This window comes from Bos taurus, chromosome 9, assembly GCF_002263795.3.
Source record: "Bos taurus isolate L1 Dominette 01449 registration number 42190680 breed Hereford chromosome 9, ARS-UCD2.0, whole genome shotgun sequence".
Classification (NCBI taxonomy): Eukaryota; Metazoa; Chordata; class Mammalia; order Artiodactyla; family Bovidae; genus Bos; species Bos taurus.
This window is the reverse complement of record NC_037336.1, coordinates 16,914,594-16,937,634: the sequence shown is the minus strand read 5'-3', so window position 1 is coordinate 16,937,634 and position 23,041 is coordinate 16,914,594. Positions and strand designations below refer to the sequence as shown.

Genomic DNA, 23,041 nt, shown 5'->3' with positions numbered 1-23,041 from the left:
CTTTTCATGGCATGTGGGCCAATATAAATGAAAATGTAAACTCATTTTAGTTTTCTAACTTAAAAAGTTATTAAAATATAGTTGATTTACAATGTTGTGTTAGTTTCAGATATATAACAAAGTGATTCAGTTTTACATATACACTTGTGTTGTTGTTTTTGTTTAGTCACTAAATCATGTCTGACTCTTTTGTGACCCCATAGATTGTAGCCCAGAGAAGGCAATGGCACCCCACTCCAGTACTCTTGCCTGGAGAATCCCATGGATGGAGGAACCTGGAAGGCTGCAGTCCATGGGGTTGCTGAGGGTCAGACATGACTGAGTGACTTCACTTTCACTTTTCACTTTCATGCATTGGAGAAGGAAATGGCAACCCACTCCAGTGTTCCTGCCTGGAGAATCCCAGGGACGGGGGAGCCTGGTGGGCTGCCGTCTATGGGGTCGCACAGAGTCGGACACGACTGAAGTGACTTAGCAGCAGCAGTAGCAGATTGTAGCCCACCAGGCTCCTCTGTCCATGGGATTTCCCAGGCAAGAACACTGGAGTGGGTTGCCATTTTCTTCTCCAGATATATGTGTGTGTGTGTGTGTGTATTAGATTCTTTCCCATTATATTTTATTACAAGATACTGAGTACAGTTCCTTTTGCTACACAATAGGTCCTTTCTAGTTTTTGATAGTCTATAATATAACCTGCTTTTTAAAACATCGTGAATTACCACCATTACATCATCATTCTTACATTGCATATCTTACAGTGGGCACATATTGTACTATCTTTTAAAGTACTGCTCACTTTAAAAGGGTAACTTTTTAAATTTTGGTAATTTCTTCTTTGTACCCTCCAAATGTGTCTTTCCAATGGGGATGCCATTTCCTGTGTTTTGTCTGGATAGTCAGAGTTGCTTTGCACAGCAGTTGGCCCTGACCAAAGCTAGGCTAACCTGAGTCCTTCCACAGAGAGTTTTGGAGTAGAACTGTGTCAAAAGATAATGTTAAATAATAATCTTTGACATTTGATGCATAAAATGTTTTAGAGTGACAGACATATGAGCTATGAACTATGGAAAGAGTGAAGGCCTATGTTTCCAGATCTTCAGAAAAGATGCTAGCCTCAGAGAAGAAATAGGGCAAGCAGAAAGCCCCAGAGACAGATGAAAATGTGGTCCTGTTGGTGTTTGGCCCCCGAGCTCCTGATGTCCCTGAGTTCCAGCTGTTTCTCTGACTTTATTGAAGCTGTATTGGCCATCCAGTCAATTCTCTAGACTGAACAGGAAAAGAGGGCATCTGACTGGGGGCAGCAGAGGTTGAAGAGGCCTCTAAATTCTTTAGAAAAAAAATCTCAAGAATAACATGTTGGTTAAAACTTAGTATGCTCAAAGGTTATTGTATGACCCAATAACAGTGAGGAAGCAAAATAAAAAGACATGCATTCTACTTTCTGTTAAAAAGCACACTTTCTAACAACATAGGGCACTTTGGCCAAAAGTGGGTTTTTCAATTTTTTCCATTGACTCCATGGAGGAAATTATTCTAGGACTTTGAGAAATATTATGAGAGTATTTTTGTTGCTTTTATTTCTTTCTTTGCCTTTTCTATGTACTTAGCATATATTAAAGGTAATTTGAAAGAGAACACTTTAAACCAAATAATATCATGGGTATCACACTGTGTTTGCTTTATCATTTATATAGCTGCTTCAGCCTACAATTCCTTTATCCCAATCTCCATGTCTGTTTAGGCAAAGGGTATTCAGTTTAACTGCTTCTTCTTTCATTATAGAGTATCAAGTGAAATGTGAATCATTTTGCTTCTTAGAAAGCTGATAGGTTGAAGACGTTTAAGATGGTATAAAAAAATACTGAGCAAATTTATTAGATGAACAGAATTTATTCATCCTTTGCTGTTGTTGTTCAGTTGCTAACACATGCCTGACTGTTTGCAACTCCATAAACTGCAGCACACTAGGCTTCCCTGTTTTTCACCACCTCCTGGAGTTTCCTCAGATTCATGTCTATTGAGTTGGTGATGCCATCCAACCATCTCATCCTCTGTCATTCCCTTCTCCTCATCTTTTCAATCTTTCCCAGCATCAGGGTCTTTTCCAATGATCTGCTCTTTGTATCAGGTGACCAAAGTACTGGAGCTTCAGCTTCAGCATCAGTCTTTCCAATTAATATTCAGGGTTGATTTCTTTTAGGATTGACTTGTTTGATCTCCTTGTTGTCCCAGGGACACTCAAGAGTATTCTCCAGAAAGACTGTTTGAAAGCATCAATTTTTCCCTGCTCAGCTTTCTTTATGGTCCAACTCTCACATCCATACATGACTACTGGAAAAACTATAGGTCTGACTCTAAGGACCTTTGTTAGCAAAGTGATGTCTCTGGTTTTTAATATGCTGGCTAGGTTTGTCATATTGGAGAAGGAAATGGCAACCCACTCCGGTGTTCTTGCCTGGAGAATCCCAGGGACAGAGGAGCCTGGTGGACTGCCGTCTATGGGGTCGCACAGAGTCGGACACGACTGAAGCGACTTAGCAGCAGCAGCAACAGCAGGTTTGTCGCAGCTTTTCTTCCAAGGAACAAGAATGATTTAATTTCATGCTTTAATTGCACCGAATACATTTCTGAAAATAAGGACGAGCAGCTCTGATCTTAAATAACTCCATTTAGAAGTACCAAGGGTACTTTTATTTGAAATGCAACCAAAGTTGAACTGTTGTATTAATAGTTCGTTACCATTTGACATAAACAATGCAGTTTCACTAAAAGCAAAGCACTGTGTCATTTAAGTTCAGAAAAATGTGCCATACTATAAAAAATTAGAAACCCTGATTGACACAGATCTGAGTCCTATTGTTAGCCACTTATATAATAGTTGTAGCTCAATAAGGGAAAAAAAAAAGATTAAAGAAAAGTAACATCCACTTTATTGCAGTGTGGTAAATGAGGGGTATAATCTATAAGTGGAATATGTCACATAATTAATTTTCAGGATCATGTTGCTCTTGAACACTGCTATAAATACAATATCTTAGTAAAATGTTATGTAAAACTCATGTCTACGTAACTTTTACTTTTTTTCCTGTGATTTAAAAAGTGAAGACACAACTTCTAGGAAAGTTAATTTGTAAGGCCATAATAATTATAAGGGCCCAACTGGTAAAATAGTTTATTTTACTATATTGGCTTTCTAAGCTAAGTGTCCTTAACTTGTGTTAGATTATTTAAGAGATTCTCGAATTTGGAAGGGAAGAAATGCACATTTATAGTCATTAATACCTAATTGAAATTTAGGTCTCTTCCTTTATTACCTAGGCAACATATTTCAGTAATATTAGTGGTATCTATGATTTTGTTACCAGAAGAAATTATAAGTATTTTTATAATATAAAACTCAAAATACTGTTATAACTATTTTAAAGTTATTGTAAACTACCTGCTCTATCTCATAATTGAATGCATTTATAAAACAGTGTATACGTCACTACACCACAAATTCATTTTCTAATAATATTTTAGTTCTTGCATCTCAAAATAAAAACAGTTTTATTTATAATTCTATACATTTTATACATTTCAAACATGTTAAAGAAGTGGTCCATGAATAACAATAACAGAACATTAAGAATTTTTGTTGCAAAGCCATGTAAGGGAAAAAATTACGGAAAAGAAAGAATAGTAGAATGAATTTTTTCCCATTTTTTCCAATATTTCTTAAAAAGTGAACAAAATAAAGTTTTTGGAAGAAAAAATATTATGGGGTAACAGTATTTCCTGCTTTGCCTGGGATAGTCCTGGTTTTCCTAGAGTAATTATTAAAGCATTCCATTTCACACCCCAAAGTATCTTGGGTTGATGATAAAGGATACCAGCAAGGTACATAGTATGTCCTTAAACTCACAAGGGAGAAGGTTTGACATGATTTAATTTAGACGATTAATAAATGGAAATTTCTTCCTTATTTTTTTCCCTTTATTACAAGATCTTCCATTTCTTACATGTGAAAAGACATATAAGTTGTGAAAAGACAACCAAAGAATAAGATTTATTACCTTTGACGCTTAAAATATTGGAAAGCAAAGGCAGAATCTTAGTAAATATTTGTTTAATTAAAAGCTGTTTTGGTAGAAAAGGAATGTTCACTAATTTATTCCACATTGCTTCCGTCTCTAATTTAAAATAATGCACACAACAGCCATCATCTAAAATAAAGAATAATCATAAAAGGCCATGCAGATAGAGTATGGTCTATTACTCATTTGGGGGTATTACTTAGAAATCTGAGACAGGCTAATGGTTTGTTAGGAAATGTCCATGGAAAGCAGAACAAACAATTTATGCAAAAACGGTAACATGTCATCACCGAGAAAAAAAGTACAATGGCAGAGATTGGCAAGATGACACAAATAAGTGGGCCAACCTATTGTGCCTTTCCCTTTAACCATTAGATTGCCCTGCCCTGATGCTTGTGGGAAGATAATTTACATGTGCGATCTACTGACTAGCTTGAATTCATATACACCTTTGACAATTAAATTGTAGACACCACATTCCACACTTTGTTGCCTTACAGTAATTTTTTGTTCTCTCATTTTGGCTTTAATAAAGAATGGATCATTCTTATTTTGCTCTTTCTTATTTAGATATCTTTCAGTAAAGCATCTGAGGTGGTTAGATGGCATCACTGACTCAATGGACATGAGTGAGCAAACTCCGGGAGATAGTGAAGGACAGGGAAGCCTGGTGTGCTGCGGTCTATGGCGTCACAGAGAGTTGGACACGACTTAGTGACTGAACAACAACAACCTAGACTTCCAAGGGAAAAACCTACATTTCATGATTGCTTTAAAACTGGGATAAAGCTATTCCAAAGTGGAATTGCCTTGGTGGGGAATTGTAAACAATCCTAAAAACGAAATTAGCATTATTTTATGAAATGAACTTGAAAAGCAGAATTATTTTAAAATAAATTGTCTTAAAAAGGAAGAAAAAGTGTATTTTTTAAAAAATCAAAAAGCAGCCACAGCAGAGTGTAAATAAAATATTCTATAAAATACAGTCAGGCATATTTTGATGAAATATTTAGGAAGACAGTAGAAATATGCCTTTGAGCAACACTAGCAGTAAAGCAGCTGAATTTTTGCTTTGTTTTGTATTCTGTATTCAAATAATTAAATCCTTGAGAAACAAGAGAAGACAAAGGAATTAGAGTATATAACAACTGAACAAATTTAAAATATATACCTACACAATGAAATTTGCCTCAAAATGTTTGTACAGTTTACTATTGCATCATTGAATTGAACGTCAATCCAAAAATATTAGCACGTGAAGTTTTCCTTAAGTTATATTTTCGAGGGCACCCAGATGAAGGCATTATGTACGTACAGTTGTCACAAAGCCATCACTAGTATTTATGATTTCTGACCCTCTGAATCATTAAATATTTCATTTGCTCTCAGCCAGTATTTCAGGTGACTGAGATTGTTTTCATAAGGTGAAGCAAACAACCATTTCTGGGGAAGAGAATTAATTGGTGGTCTTATCTCTATGATGTTTCTGTGGTCTTTCTGAACTTTCTGGAGTCTCCCAATAAGTTTTGCTGTTATATTAGAAGGAACCCTAGAGAAGACTTTGGATTTTAAAAATATTACAGCCTTACCTCAAGCAGACTTCTTTTCCCTTGAAGAGATCAATAACCCTGTATTTTGCATCTTTGTCTTATGATAAGAAAAGCTTGAGCTGGACAAACGGAAGCAACAGCCCCCACTTCATTGAAACTATTGTAGAGACCCCTGATAGAAGAACTTAACGTGTGTTATAAAATCTCCTGGGGGGGATTCTAAGACAAGAGAGTTGGACACAAAACCATAAAGGAAACCACGAACTTTGAGGGGTTCACTAGGTATGAGAGTGAGAGGTGTACAACCTGCTTCTAGTCTTTGTTTTTTATATTCCAGATCTGGTTCAGGGAATATACACATAGGATAGCACCCTAATTTTATCAGATGTTATCTTCTATCTTATTTCCATTCAGACAGCTTCAACTTTCTGTAAGGTCAGCTGATTTGGGGTGATAAGATACACAGTTAGCAGTAAATTCCGTGAGTGTTAGCTTAATTAGTTCTTAATTTGTCTGCATGAAATTAGCTCTTTGATCAGCCACAATGCTGTGAATAAGGCATTCAGCAAACTCAGAGGTGGGGTTGGTGGGAGAAGGGTGTCACAAATGGAAGGAAAACCTAATCCAGAGTATATATTTGGTCCAGTTAGGGAAAATTATTCTTCCTTTCATGATGGAAAAGGTCTAATGTTCAGTCCACAATCAGATAGCTAGCTAGCTCCCTGCTGCCGCTGCTGCTGCTGCTGCTAAGTCGCTTCAGTCGTGTCCGACTCTGTGCGACCCCAGAGATGGCAGCCCACCAGGCTCCTCCGTCCCTGGGATTCTCCAGGCAAGAACACTGGAGTGGGTTGCCATTTTCTTCTCCAATGCATGAAAGTGAAAAGTGAAAGTGAAGTCGCTCAGTCGTGTCTGACTCTTAGCTACCCCATGGATTGCAGCCTACCAGGCTCCTCTGTCCATGGGATTTTCCAGGCAAGAGTACTGGAGCAGGGTGCCATTGCCTTCTCTGAGCTAACTCCCTAGGAAGTAATAACTTTACTTTCGTTTACTGGTGCTGGAAAATTGGATACTCAGCAGAAAGGGGACCCAGTGGGGCCATGGAGTGGGGAAATATTTGTTGTTACACTGTCTCTGACCTTGCCATCAAGGTCATGGAATCCTTTGGCCAAGCAGAAAGGAGGCTTGGGAAAGAGGTGATTGAAAACTACCGGAGTATTCAGAGTCCCCATTGCACTGGGAGCCTTTTGGTAAACATTCACACGGTACATCCTCACACTCGGAATCCATTCCAAAAGTTCCATCCATATGCTTCTTTCCAAAACATCCTAGAAACCCACTCCTGATACCAATTTTTCCAAGTTCTTTTCTGTCCAAACAATTATTCACCACTTTCTCATGTAGATCCTCATCTTTGTCTTTTCTAGCCGTCTTCTCTTTTGCTAAAAGAATTAGGTGCCATATAATTCAACTTGTGAGTGGAGCTGTAGTTCCTCAACTCTTGAATTCCTGTTTCCAGAGTGCTATGAAAGGTCTTCAGGAAATCTTTGGCTCTTACTGACAGCTTGTCCCTTTATCAGCAGTTGTGGTTTGAGGAGCAGTGGACATGTGGCAAAGGGAAACACAGTGGGAGCGTGAATTGCTCGTGAAAGTGACACGCTTGTGCCTTCAGATACTGCCCACAATAACATTTTATGATTTAGTTCAAGGAACATGCCTGATTTTTCTGCTTTGTAACATTTGATAACTCCCAGTTCATGAGGGGCAGCTCAGATTACTGTGGTACCTAGCTCTATAATCAGGCATTCAATCTCTACAGGGCTCAGCAGCAAGCCAATAATTATTTCTCTAAGGGAAAATAATTACTGGGGAATTACTTGTTACCTGGCTTTACGCAAAAACATAGAATTCTCCATGTCATGGCTCATCACAAATGCCACCTAACTTCCAGGTATGCCACAGGTACTATGAATAATGCTGAATTTCATAGTCATAGGGTCCCAGTTTAAAAAAAAATGCATATATAGTCATACAGCCCAAATCAGTTAAAATACCTACTGTTTTCTATTTTTATCTTAATAGTAGAATTTTGAGCTACTCAATAAGTGAACCAGAGCAGCACGCCCCAGACAATTATATTTTCCTGCAAAATACAAAAGGATATATCATATGTGGTGTCTCATTCTTAGTGGTAAAGAGTATGAGGAGCTTCAGACTATATTCATTTTAGAAGGAATATCCTGAAATTTCCAGGCTTCTAAATTCCCCAGAACATTACTGAGGAGTCAGGCCCCTGGCTTTTAATCAGAATCATTTCCCACCTTCTGGCAATAGGAACTTACCATGTCATCTTGCAGACCTACTGTTTTCTATTCACCAGGTTCTATCAGACTTATGCAGTCAAGGTTGCAAAGCCTCATACAGATTTGAGAAGAAGATAAAAGGATTTGAGAGGTAAAGAGCCATTAAAGCAAATTAATAAAGATATGATATTACTCCTATTAAACTAACACAAAGACTGGTGTTTACTGACCTTTGAGATGGAGAAATAATACATATTTATAAATAAATATAAAATGTTTAAATATATAAAATGCAAAATGATAATGCATATAATATGAAACACTATCAGCAAGTGGAATTGCTAGGTATTTGAGTTTATGACAATCCACTCATTCTCTAAGATCTACCTATCTTCTGCTCAAGACAACAAGTACATTAACTCATGATGTGTTTGGAATGATCGCTTCTATATATATTGTCTTCACTGGTGGCACTAATCTCCAGGACTCAGCCAGACATGTGATATTGTGATTTGTTTTACTTTTTTGAAATGAAATATGTGATGGTTAATTTTATGTTATCAACTTGACTGGGAACGGGATACCCCGATACCTGGTAAGATACTTTTTCTGGGTATGTAAGGGTGTTTTTTCTGTGAGGGTGTTTCTGGAAGAGATTAGCTTCTGATTGAGTAGACTAAGTAAAGAAAACCCACCCTTACCAGTGTGGGTAGGCATCAGACAATCCACTGAAGACTGAAATAGATAAAATTTGAAGAAAGGGTAAATTTCTTCTCTCTTTTTGAACGGAGATATCAATTTTTTCCTGTTCTCAGACATCAAAACTGCTCATTCTTGGGATTTGTGTGTGTGTGTGTGTTCAGCTCTTTGTGACCCCATGGACTATAGTCCACTAGGCTCCTCTGTCCATGGAACTTTCAGGAAATAATGCTGGAGTGAGTTGCTTTTTCCTAGTCCAGGAGATCTTTCCAACCCAGGGATCCAACCTGTGTCTCTTGTGTTTTCTGCATTCGCAGGCAAATTCCTTACCACTGAGCCACCATGGAAATCCTTCTGAGACTTAGGACTCCAGAAATTATTCTATTGTTCCCCCCAGTTCTCAGGCCTTCAGGCTTATACTGAGTACACCATCAACTTTCCTTATTCTCTGGCTTATGAACAGGATACTGTAGGACTTCTCAGTCTCCAAATGTGAGTCAATTCCTATAATAAATCTCCTTATTTCTGTGTGTATGCATGTATCTATCATCTTCTGTTCAGCTGGAGAATCCTGACTAATAGGAGAAGTGAGGATCATAATCGTCTACTTGGCTTTTTCCACCATGTTAACCACAGGACAGAGAGTTATGAAACTCTCTCAGTTGCTGATTTTATTTATTCTCATCTTAATTCAGGAGCCAGAGTAACAACTACTTGTTTAGTCACACAGCCAATGGGCCACATAAACACTTAATATAGTCTTCATTCAGCAGATGATTTCAATAAGTTACCCCTTTGACCAATGGACTAAAGTGTTCTAGATTCCTAGAGATATTAGTAGAGAGACAGGGATAATCCAAACTGACCATGAAATATATGGATTTTTCTAATTGGGGTGAATGAGTGCTCCTGTAAATGTCTGTTGGACCTTTTGGGGAAAATCAGGATAAAATCTGTAGCTCAAGATTCTGTTATTAGAACAAGATCTTTCTTCAATCATGTCCAAGATTTAATGTGTACAATTCTGTTCTCTATGATCTTCTAACATCTTACCCTGGGGGAAATTATTATAAGATCAACTAGCTTTTAATAAACTTGCCTACTACTAATATTATTTTTCATCTCATTACTAAGAAATCAATCATATTTTAATTCCAAAGGATAAGCTGGAAATCATATTAATGTGATTCTGTCATTTAAGTGATATCATAACAGAATTAATTAAATGTAACTTTAAAATGGAATGAAGAAAATCCAAAATTTCTTTTATACAGTCATAATACACAGAAAAGATTTAAAATTCTGTTCAGTGGATTGACAGGTCAACAAAACAGCCAAACAAGCTACTTTTAATATTGATTTACCAATTATCTCTAAAAGTGTTATGCCTTTACCTCTGTCACTTGGTTAATATCTAAGCAGGATTTCCATCAGTAATTCTTAATTGGAAAAGAAAATCTCACTCATGAAGACATCAACTAATTAAATATATATATTTTTTATGTTAACAACTTAGACACTGCAAGTAGCTATTTATCACTTTGCTCAAATGCTTAAAAGAGGAAAAAAATCTGCCTTTCATTAATTTATGCTAGATAAGATTATTTTTTATGTTTAAAGATGATAAGATGTGATTCTAGAAAAATTTCATTAGAAGGCAACATGTTATATCTGAGAGTCCAAATTTGGCGTAGGGATCTGCCACTGGCTTTGTTTATTTATTTATTTATTTTTGACTCAGGCAAGAGATTTAACTTTTCTGAACTTTCATTTATGAATCTTCAATTAGAAATGGAAATACCTATCTTGCAAGTTCATAAATCTTATGTAAAGTGCATGTGGCTAGAGTTTGGTACATAGTAAAGTAGGTACCCTAACCCTAATTATATGATTTAAAATAGGCAAATTATGAGATCACGGATTCATAAAGATATATTTTGCATAAACACCTTTAAAAACAGAAGGGGGAGGTACCATCAATATATATCTTTGTAAAGCCTTGAGGCAGCAATCTCTCCTTCCGTGTTCTACCCACATTTCAATCACCCTTTATGAATGACTGTGCAGAGTCACACTGAGGCTTAATTGATACTGGGTGTATGTGGGGAGAGGGATCCAGGACCATAGCCAGTGGCTTATACATCATCTTTAACTGACAGATCAATAATTTTAGCCATTTTAAATTTGGGTCTTTGGAATAAGATTTAACCTGAAGGAAGAATTCTTTGCTTCCCATATTTTGAAAACCTCTAGCCAAGACCATTTCATCTTGGCCTTTTGAGGATAACAGATATTAGTTAAAAATCACAAGCAAGAGCCAGTTGGATGTCATTTCCCATTTCTCCATTAAATAGCTACTCTACTTTTATATAATAGTTGGACATTAAATTGAGTCTGACCTGAGCACAAAGCCATGGTGAATGTGTCGTGCATTTTGTCTCTATAAAGGAAATTTATTTTTTTGTTCTAGTGTTTTCCCTTATATTAAAATGAAGTAAATTACTGTGCTCTCATCATTCAAAATACATTGTTTATTTTTAAATGTATATTTTTCTTTTTACAATCCCCAAAGGTTTTAAATCTCCATTTCCTTTCTCCATGTGTTTAAATAATAACTACCAATTACACAACATCCCCAATTTGTTTCTACATTCCCTGATCTTAAAAAAAAAAAAATGCTTACTTTGTCAAGCATTTTACTGCTTCTCTTCCACACAGTTCAGGTTTATATTTTTCTTCCATTTAGCATTTTATAAAATGGACTTGGTCCTTTTTTTCTTCTGGAAATGAACAGGTGTGTGCTGAAATAAGAGGTCTGGGTCTCCAGGAAAAGGAACACAACACTCATATAACCAGTCCCCACTCTATGGACAAGAGGCCACAAACACTCCCCTCTCCTGCCAACCCCCACCCGTAGGGCACCTCGGGCCACCACAGCTTTCAGAAACATCCTTACCTCCTCCTACCTCCTCCTCATGGCTCTGGGAAAACTGCACTGGCTAGACAATTGCAGCAGGACTTTTCCAGGGCTCTGATCTTTGGCACAGATTTTCTTTTTCCAGGGAAGATAATGTCTTTGAGTTCAATCCTGACTTCCTGGACGAAGCTCATGAATGGAACCAGAACAGAGCAAGAAAAGCAATGAGGAATAGCATATCCCACATTATTACTGATGATGCCAAATGAAGCTCTAAGCAGTCAATCCATTTCAGATCCTGCAAAATAATTTTCAGGCTGGAAATGGATGTTTTTAGGCCAGACACATTCATCGAGTCCCAAGAGAGAAAATCCTATAAATGAAAGAACAGTAGGAATGTGACTTATAGTGTGCCGCGTGCCAAAAACCGAGCAGAGGCCAACAGAAACCAGGACACACGAGTGGTTTGCCTGTCCTTCTGAAGATGGACTTTCCAAACCGGGGGGCGCATGGTGGCTTCACTAATGAGAGCTCCTGAAAAGAAGGGGTGCTTGTCACCATAGCTATTAGAGGTCTCTCTTACAAGCGTCCATAATTTTCCAAAATCAGTTTTTACTTCAATTTCTGGTATTTATTCTTCATTTAGTTGTAGTCAGAGCTCTGATTCCAGTGTGAATACTCAAACTTGAAAGTTTTTGAGTAGACGTCATTACATTTCTCTTCAACAAGGCTCTGTTAAAGGGATCCCCTGTGCATGGTCTGATGCTGGGAATTCTGCTGATTTGATTAAATACAGTCCCTTTCTCTGGGTAAAGAATTAATTTGAAACTGAAACCTGAGAACATCAAGAATATGAAGTCACATAGGTTCAGTAATGAACTGAAGTGTTCTATAGTACAAAGCTTCAGTACCACATTTTCTGAAGCAATCTATTTTTTTTTTTCAGGAAATTCATCTGCATCAGGAAGATTAGAAAGGTGAGGGAGAAGTAGGAGGCGGGAAAAAGTTTAGTGTGATTGCTACTTTGATCATCCATGTATCCAAAAATGTCAGATGTGCGGCTGTAATGATGATATTGATCTTCCTTTAAACTGAATATGCCAGAACATACACACTAAGGAATATCGTCCTTCAAAGGAAACATTTTGGGAAATTAGTCCTTTATTTTAGCAAAGTATCATTGTTAAATATGTCTGTTAAAAGCCTTCTTAATAGCTATACAAATTGCTGAGGAAAATCAGTGTCATTATTTAAAGGCATTTTCCAGGCAAGAATACTGGAGCTGGTTGTTATTTCGTTCTCCAGGTGATCTTCCTGACTCAGGGGTCAAACCTTAGTCTCCTGCATTATTAAGCAGATTGTTTACCACTTTGCTGAACAGGGTGAAACCTGAAAAACTTTTGACTGTAAATAAAACAAGTCTGCCTTTAGAAAATACCAATTTTTAAGTGGAATAATTAAGCAGTTTTAAAATTATGCCTATAAAAATGCATATGATCAGTTGGCAGTCCCAAAGTTTAGGGAATACAAAGGATGGAACATCCCAGGATATAGCTTATATGGAGATTTGGAAGAATAATGCTCATCTTAAGAGGAGGAGTCTTGTTGTTTTATGTGGATTGAAGACCAAATCCTACCACAACTCTTATACTAGTGCCCAATGTATGAGTCTAAATTAAATCTTAACAGATTGGAATCAGATTAATTTGCTGTGAGACCATGATAGATAAAATCATGTAGGATGTGTGCTTTATTTTTTGTTGGCCAACAGTTTCTTCTGACTGTTTTGTGAAGTAGTAAGAGTTTTATATAATGGTGCCTTTACGGGTAGTAAACATTATAATATGATATTGCTTTTAAAAATAAAATAAGAGGTCTGGAGTCCTTAGAGATATTCCTGGAAGCAATTAAGTTTTTGAGTCCTTACTACCGTTGGGGGTGGATTGGATTGGGGGTGCTTCTAGTCAATTATGAGAATAGCAGCTGCAGTGGATATTGTTTGGGGCTGTGTTTATAACTTTTAATCACATAAACATTCTTGGAAATAATTCTTCCTTTGTTTTTTGGTGCTTTTCTGCTACTAAAAATCTTGCTTCAAAGTTTTCAATATAATGGCAAAATAACTCCTATTGGACCAAGTCTCCTACAGATAACAACTTTGAACTCCTCTGGACACAATATAAAAAGTAACCATTTGGGGACACTGGTAAGTGGCCAAAAGCAAGCATGGGTTCCACATGGGAAGAAGGAAACTGTACCATGTGAGCTTTAATGAGTTTTAGACCAAGACAGGTCTAAAAGGCATACAGACAGTATGTGTTATCCTAGGTGGGCAACACAGACATTAAAAAAAAAAAAAAAAGCAACTTTCATTGTTCAGAGGATAGACTTTCAGACAATTACTGCAACTGAAAAATGAGGGTAGAAATAATGGAAAGGAGGGAGACAAAAAGGGAAGACCAAAATTGTTTGTGTAGTCTCTATGCAGATCTCTCTGTATGACCCATGAACCTCACAGATACTAGAAATATTTCAAGCAGCCCAGTTAAGCTAAAAGATCTGAGGCGAAATTTCAATAACCACTCACTACAGACATGACTATTTCCAATTTGAATCTGAGTTAAGACAAGATAGCTCCCTGCACAAAGTTTTTCTTTGGAGAAATGTAACAAAGTCTGGAGTGTCTATTAATACAATGTATACTTCACAAGACTGTGGATAAAATCTACTATATACCCTGCCAAATAAAAAGAAATAGGAAATTATTATTTAAATTCTGGAGAAAAGACAATGAAAACTGGGATGATACAGCAGTATTAGCTGACAAGGATTATTAAAGCAGCTATTGCATCTAAGATCATGGGTATGAAGGAAAATTTGCCCCTAATAAATGAGAGAGATAGAAAATCTCAGATCATCAATAGAAACTTTAAATGGAGAACAAATGGAAATTCTAGAACAGAAAATGTCATATCTGAAATAAATATCTGGATGGACCTAATAGCAGATTGGTGATGAACAAAAAGGCAATAAATTTCAGGACATAATGAAAAAAATTGCCAAGGCAGAGACAAATTTAAAAATATTCAGAATCCTATGTGCCGGGAGCAGGAGCTCCGCCCATGGCAAAGGTCATGAGGAAGGAGGCTCAAGAGTCCCCCTGGAAACTCTCGAACATCTACCCCCAAAACCAGAGTATGCCTACTTTCTGCTTTGTGCTTTCACCTACACCTCTGACTTTACGGGGGGCTGTCCCCCACTACCTCTCTCTGAAAAAAGAGTTAACTTACAGCTCCAGTTAATAATTCCTGGGTGTGACAGTGTTTCAACCTAAAAACTCCTTTGGAAGTCCTCTAGCCTGCCTGAATAGGTTTTTCTGGCCACATGTGATTGTTCAGAGCCTCCCAACTGTGAGAGGCATGAGATGTTCTAAACTGTCTAAATACAGATTCCTTTGAGCAGTTAAAAGATTGATTAGAAATTGTATTGGTGAAGGGTTTTTCACTTGTTGGGCCAATGTTTGCTGCTAAGTTTCCATATCCCTTATCTGCTGTGTCCCTGGCAGTATATCGATTAATATAATTGGTGTAAGTAGTAGCTTTAATGTTTGTAACCTGGGACCCTTGAGTTAATTCTTTTTCTTGTTATAGCCCACCACACCCTTGCCCTATAGGAATGCAACTTTATCTAATGCTTTTGGAGGGTGGCGCCTGACTAATCACCTTTAGAGAAAAATAAGTTTTCTGAAGAAAGGGTCTTAAAGTGTTAACAGGCCTCCGGGCCAGAAGATGATGCAAATCACCTAAACTTCTGCATATGATAAGTTTGCAGGAAGAAAACCTGGCTTGCTGCATGACTCTACCCCTTCCCCCATTATCCTCTATGCATAACTTAAGTATAAAAATTACTTTGGAAAATAAAGTGCGGGCCTTGTTCACTGAAACTTGGTCTCCCCATGTCGTTCTTTCTCTCACCTTCTGGCTGAATTATTCAGCCTCTTTTCTCCACTGAATTTCCTCACTGAGCTTTCCTTATTTAACCACTCTTTATATCTTTAATTAACATTTAAATCAGCTGTTGTTTCCTGATCATGGATGCCGGCTGCTGTCTCCCCTTCAAATTCCCTGGATCCACTGGGGCTGGACCCTGGCACCTATGTGCCAGTTTCAGAAATATAAATGTATATTACTAGAGTCTCTGAATTAAATGAGAAAAGAATGAGAAAATTATTTGAAATAATGTGCTGTGCTAAGTTACTTGGTCATGTCCGACTCTTTGTGACCCTATGGAATGTTTCGTGCCAGGTTCCTCTATCTGTGGGGTTCTCCAGGCAAGAATACTGGAGTGGGTTGCCATGCCCTTTTCCAGTTTGAAATGATAATGCCTTCCAAATTCCTAAATTTGGTGAAAAGCATGTCTATAAATTCAGGAAACTTAGTTAATCTTAAGCTGAATGCTTAAGCTTAATGCTTAACCAACAACACCCAACGATATAAAACTGCAGAAAGAAAAAGATGAAAAAAATATTGAAAGTGACAATTAAAGAGTGGGGAGATCTGAACAAGCACCTCATGAAAGAAGATACCTAAGGGGAAAATAAGCATATGAGAAGATGCTTAACATCATATATTATGAGAGAATTATAAATTAACAACAATGAGATGCTATTATATTCCTATCAAAAAGGCTAAAACACTAATAACACTAAATGCTTGTGAGGATGTTGAGCAACAGGAACTTTAGCTCACTGTTGCTGGGAATACAAGCTGGTACAGTCACTGGAATATAGTTTGGTGCTTTCTTACTAAAGCGATCATACTTTTACCATAGGATCCTGCAGTCACTCCCTGGTACTTACCTAAATGAGTTGAAAACTTTTGTCTACCTACAAACCTGTGTACGAATGGATATAGCATCTCTATTCATAATTGCCAAAGCATAAAAGAGAGCGATATCCTTCAGTAAGTGAATGAATAAATAAACCCAGATAGTGAACTATTATTCAGTGATAAAAATAAATAAGCTATCAATTCAGGGAAAAAAAAACATAGAGGAATCTCAAATATATATTGCTAATAAAAGGATCTACTCTGAGAAAGCTATGTACTGTATGATTCCAACTATATGACATTCTGGTAAAGGCAAGCCTGTGGAGACAGTGAAAAGATCAGTGGTTGACAGGGATTTGTGGGGGCAGGGTAGGTGTCACACAAGAGATTTTTAGGACTGTAAAACTATTCGGTTTGGTATAGTACTATAATAGTAGATGTGTGCTTGCTCAATCATGTTTGACTCTTTGCAACCCCATGGACTGTAAGCCCACCAGGCTCCTCTGTCCAAGGGATTTCCCAGGCAAGAATACTGGAGCGGTTGCTATTTCCTTCTCCAGGGGATCTTCCTGACCCAGGGATGGAACTCGCATCTCTGCCATCTCCTGCATTGCAGGCTGATTCTTTACCACTAGCGCCAGCTGGGGAAGCCCTTTTTTTTCTCTCAGAGACAAGACTTAAGCACTAAACAACAGTTATACATTTATCAAAAACCATCACATGTACAGCACAGAGACAAGTCTAATGTAATGAGAATTTGATCAGAATTACACTAAATTTAGGGAGTAATTTGGGGATATGACCTAGTCATGATTACAAGCATATTTCAAAGTGCTACTTTTTAAGTATTTGTGTGCATATCTGACTCACTGCAATCCCATGGACTGTAGCCCGTTAGGCTCCTCTGTCCATGGAATTTTCCAGACAAAAATACTGGAGTGGGTTGCCATTTCCTTCTCCATGGGATTTTCCTCAACCAGGGATTGAACCCACATCTCTGGTGTCTCCTGCATTAGCAGGTGGATTTTCTTTACCACTGTTTCCAGCTGGGAAGCCATGCCAAACAGGAATATTGTTTAAGAACATGTGACACATGTATGAAATTCTTAAGACAGTTTTCTTAGTAGTGTAAAACTAGCAATACTTTGATTAATTAATATTAGCACTGATTTTAGTAGGTATTTTTGAAAACATTTATCATGTCCTGTTACCTTCACTCTTACTAAAATGTATGATTATATAATTCTATGAAGATATTTTTATGTCTTGATTACTTGGCTTTAAGTTAAATTAGTGTTATTGAGATGATTAGATGTTTTCTTGTAAAATTAGATAAAGGTAAATATATTGATGAAGTTAAGACAGTATTTTGGATTTGAGTTTTGATCCTCAAATTAACAATTAACCAAGTAATTACAAGTCTGCATTTTATTTGTCCCCAAGTTGTTTCAGTCCAAGGAGCTTTGGTTTTGGATGTTAGCTTCAATTTTCTTTAATTCATATACTAGTAATTTTCAAATGAAAAAACATATCATATCACAACACATTTTTATAATAATATATGTGTAATAGTCTTGCACATTTCAGAAACCTAAAGTAATAAAATGAAATCTTAAATATGCAGCAATGAGTTGAAATATAGTTACATGTAATACAAAGTTTTATGCTAGAGAACTGGAAAAGAAGTTAATATGTCTCATTCATATTCTATTATTCCACAGTGTCAGTTAATTACTGTAGAGGTGGGTGGGTATTCTGTAGATCTTCCAGAGTACTTAGGCATTGCCCTCTTCTTGTTCATTTTTTAAGTCTTCTTGGAAAAGAAGTGCAAATTTTAGAATCTTCATTGAAATTTGACTCTTTGTTTTGATCCTCTTTTCACAAAAAAAGATGCAAGAGCCCTGAGAAACTGTTAAATAACACTAGGGTACAATTAAGTAGATTCTGATTAACTGGATAACACCATTTGTTCTGAGCAGAAAGAAAAGGTGGATAAAATATGAAAAAATAAAGTATTGTTATTTGTTCTTTCAGTATAGCAATTACTTACTTTTATATAGCTTCCTCCAACATGTTGAACACATTACTGGAATTAGAAGAATTAATGCAATCTGACACACTTGTGGCTCAGCTGGTAAACAATCCGCTTGCAATATGGGAGACCTGAGTTCGATCCCTGGGTTGGGAAGATCCCCTGGAGATGGGAAAGGCTACCCACTCCAGTATTCTGGCCTAGAGAATTCCATGGACTATACAGTCCATGGGGTTGCAAAGAGTCAGACACGACTGAGTGACTTTCACTTTCAGTTGAAAATGAGTACCTTTTTTATATTAACTGGTTGCTGTGGAATATAGAAGAGAACAAGACCTTGAACTAGGAATTTCTGAAGAGATCCTTTTGATTTCTGTTTTTGGGTTTTTCTGGTAAGAATATAGGACTGGGTTGCCATTTCCTCCTCCAGGGGATCTTCTTGACCCAGGGATTGAACCCATGTCTCCTGTGTCCCTTGCATTGCAGCCACCAGGGAAGCCCCTTTGTATTTTAGTGTTGGGATATATATATATATATAATCCAATGGATATTCATGTAAAGGATGAATATGTCTGATCCTTAGCAAAGAATCATATTGATATATTTTCTGTATTTCCAGAGAGGAAGGGTTTACATTCTTTCTCCTTAATCTATCTCAGTGCTTTGTACACTTCATAAACTGTATAGAAAGCCAAGTCACAGAACAAGTGCTTGGTCCATCAAACAAGTTCTCATTGAATCTCAGTCTAAATACACATTCCTTTATGAAGGTGTTTATGGCCAAAATCTGCCAAATCTTCAGAAAGTATCATTCATAATGTCTTCATGTAGCTAATAAATTGTTAAAAAAAATGAAAAAAGAGTAGATTTGGTCCTCAAGTGGTGGGGATGCTGCTTTTACTCATATGTTCTCATTTATTCTCTGCCAGAATGTTTATGGGCTACTGTGTAGTCTCAGGCATGCCATCTGTTCCTACTGTCAAGGCCAGGAAGCTTAGGAAGCAAGAGGGTGCTGCATTCTTGATTTCTGAAGAGATTAGTTAGCTACACCCAGAAATGCATTCTGTTTTTTGGCTACTTTCTATACCCTCAAATCATATAAACTCTCCTGCAAATATGGGCAATGTGTTACATAGGATATTAGATAAAAGAGTATGAAGCCAGGGTAAATTTAGTATAATCATGAACAGTTAAGGGTGTGCTCTTTCATCAAACGCCGGACTGAAATTTTGGCTCATCTACTTACTAGCTCCATGACCTTGGGCGAGTTAATAACACACTTTAAACTGCAGCATCCTTGTTTGTGAATTTTAGAGATAACAAAAGTACCTTGTCTATTATGTTTGCTTATGAAGTAACACATGCAAAACTCTTATCAAAGTACCTAGCTTATTGTAAGCAGTCCATCTTCATTAGCTGTTATTATATGTGCCTTACTAAGTACAATAGCAATTTTAATCCTTTGTTAATGCCCGAAATTATACTGCAAAATAGATCTGAAACATGTAAAATATATTGTACTTTATTGTGGATTGAAGTAAACATACTTGATAGTGTATTCTCAAGCTTGTGTGATGTTATCCATGATTGATTTGGCTATAACATCTAGTTTTCTGACATGATCTGCATTTCTTTCCCTCAGCCTAGGATATTTGCTGCTGCTACTGCTGCTAAGTCACTTCAGTTGTGTCCAACTCTGTGCGACCCCATAGACGGCAGCCCACCAGGCTCCCCCGTCCTTGGGATTCTCCAAGCAAGAACACTGGAGTGGGTTGCCATTTACTTCTCCAATGCATGAAAATGAAAAGTGAAAGTGAAGTCGTTCAGTCATGTCTGACTCTTCGCGACCCCATGGACTGCAGCCCACCAGGCTCCTCCGTCCTTGGGATTTTCTAGGCAAGAGTGGGTGCCATTGCCTTCTCCGCTAGGATACTTAGACAGACGTATTTTTTTAATGCCAATTTATTTCATTTGTACACTTTGTTTTGTGTGTTTTAGTTGAAGGGAAATATTCATCATTATTTGATTTCAGAATAAGCATAGTTTCAAAGTATTGGCAACAATTGGCAGTATTGGAGAAAATATCAGAGGAGATGGGAGGACGGTGCTGTGACAACTGTGAAAATCATTTGGAGAGGATACAGTTTTAACAAATGATGTTTTGCTAAAGAAAACCATTTATTCAAGTAAATGGTAAAAGTCAGCCTGTGATATAAACAAAATAAATTAACCATTTTGAGAAATTTTAGCTGAAGTCAATTAGCCAATACATAAATCCATCAGAGGCAGATCCCACTTCACCTTTCTCAGTAAAAGGAGCTGTCTTTTTTTCAGATAACTGCTGTATTTTTGTAAATCACATCCCTTTGACAGGCATGTTTTTTATATATTTTATTATCTTTTAACTTTTTCTCCTAGATATTGTAAGAATATTTCTGCAAAGAGTTCCAAGACTGTTCTGGACCAAGAAGTACTTTATAAAGTTAGCTTTACCTTACAAAATGTTCATTGTGTTTACACGAGTACTTTCCCAGATACAGTATTTTCAGTTACTCTTGGTCAATGTCTCATAGTTACTGCAATCCAGATGTACTTAACAGATGGGTACAGAGTTTGTAATATAAAAAATTTCCAGAAAAGTTTATAACCTTTGCATTTGTCTCACATTTTCTGGTGCTACCCACTCTTCCTCTGTGTTTTTCTAGTATTATTTGCCATTGGTATCAGTAGATTGTAATACAAAATAATATGTTATGTAAGATTTTCTTTAGTATAGAATGTGTTTCAAATACAACTGAGATCTAAACAAAGCGAGAATAATACAGACTTTTCCATTACGGATCAAGGATTTCACAGTGATGGAGGCAGAGATATCAATTGATCAGAATTAGCATTGTAAGGAGTATGCTGATAGTGGTAGAAGGCACCATGAGGAAAAGGAGGGCTGTGGCTAGTATTCCAATCCAGAAACCTAGGGGTCAATCTGAGCTTATAATAAATTATAGCTTCTGAGGTGTCCACCAGAAGGCAAATAGGTAGCCTCTAGAAGGGAGGAAATCAAATCATGTTGATTCGACTTTGCTTTATTTCTGTTCTGAAGTCTATCAAGTTCATCTCTCCCTTTAGGTCTCTAGCTGAAAGTGTTGCTTTTACCAGGAACCATCTTTTATAAGGATATTATGGCCAATACTTTTTTGCCATTCAGATCTAAGCTCAAATGTCACCTTTTCAGATAGGTCTTCCTCAATCTTTTTTGAGTTACTTTGCTTATTTTTTAATGTCATTTCTCAATCTTGATCATTTACTTGATTTTATTGATCAATTTTTCTATCCACTTGCATTTGCCCCTCCTATTTCAATGCAAATGTAATGAGGATAATGCTCTTGCCTTATTCCCTGCTTTGTTGTTAGCAGCAAGGGACAATCCTGGATGAACACAGTTGCTCAATAACTCCCTGTCCAGTGGATGAATGCATGCATGAATGAATAAAAGCATAGGAGATAATATTAATGAATGGAAGCATAGGAGACCCAGCTAGGTTTTTATTTTAGGGTAGTCCTTCACCCACTGAAAGGATCAAAGGGTTACAAATATATAAGGGATTCACAATGAGGGTTACTAATGATGAACTGCCAATGTAGAATTTCTTCTAATTCTCCCTTCTGGGATTGTTAGACTGTGGTGAGGAACTGAATGTATAGGCAAGGATTAAATGAATCTTCAAGGAGCACAGGAGAAGGGTGAAAAAATCACTTCATTGTTTTACCTACTATTTTTCTAAAAAGTAAAAATCTTTAGGCAAAAGCCTCGCTGACATCTGAGTTAGCTGAAAATTAGCTTTCCAAAAGTAGAGTACTCATAATTGACCTATTAGACAGAAATAGCTGGTTGTCTCAGTTAACTGGCACCACCTTGCTTTTGTACCTCACCAGCACAATGATACTGTTCTATTATAGACATCATGTGTTCAACAGAATTAAAATCTGGCGAGTAAGAGATATGAACATAATCTCTTTTTGGCTCTTCACATAGACTAAGTAATGGTTCTGGCTCCTTATGATGCCAGCTCATTATTAGACTAGTTTATTTTGGGGATAATGCCTAGTAGTGTGCTTCAAGAGATAACAGACAACATCAGGCTAATATAGACTTTATTCCAGAATCATAAGAAGTTTTAATACAAAAGCTTTCAGCTAAGATTTGTTTCAGATCAGTCGCTCAGTCGTGTCCGACTCTTTGTGACCCCATGAATCGCAGCACGCCAGGCCTCCCTGTCCGTCACCAACTCTCGGAGTTCACTCAGACTCACGTCCATCGAGTCAGTGATGCCATCCAGCCATCTCATCCTCTGTCATCCCCTTCTCCTCCTGCCCCCAATCCCTCCCAGCATCAGAGTCTTTTCCAATGAGTCAACTCTTTACATGAGGTGGCCAAAGTACTGGAGTTTCAGCTTTAGCATCATTCCCTCCAAAGAAATCCCAGGGCTGATCTCCTTCAGAATAGACTGGTTGGATCTCCTTGCAGTCCAAGGGACTCTCAAGAGTCTTCTCCAACACCACAGTTCAAAAACATCAATTCTTTGGCACTCAGCCTTCTTCACAGTCCAACTCTCACATCCATACATGACCACAGGAAAA

At 37.3% G+C, this 23,041-nt stretch overlaps 1 long non-coding RNA gene across 1 annotated transcript in view; it reads left to right on the top strand.

Moving 5' to 3' along the window:
- LOC132346167 (uncharacterized) overlaps positions 1-8,089 on the top strand; it is a 35,869-nt gene extending 27,780 nt beyond the window's left edge. The window contains exon 3 of the long non-coding RNA XR_009495926.1: positions 8,004-8,089. This is a non-coding gene — a long non-coding RNA (uncharacterized lncRNA). The remainder of the gene's footprint in view (positions 1-8,003) is intronic.
- The last annotated feature ends 14,952 nt before the right edge of the window (positions 8,090-23,041 follow it).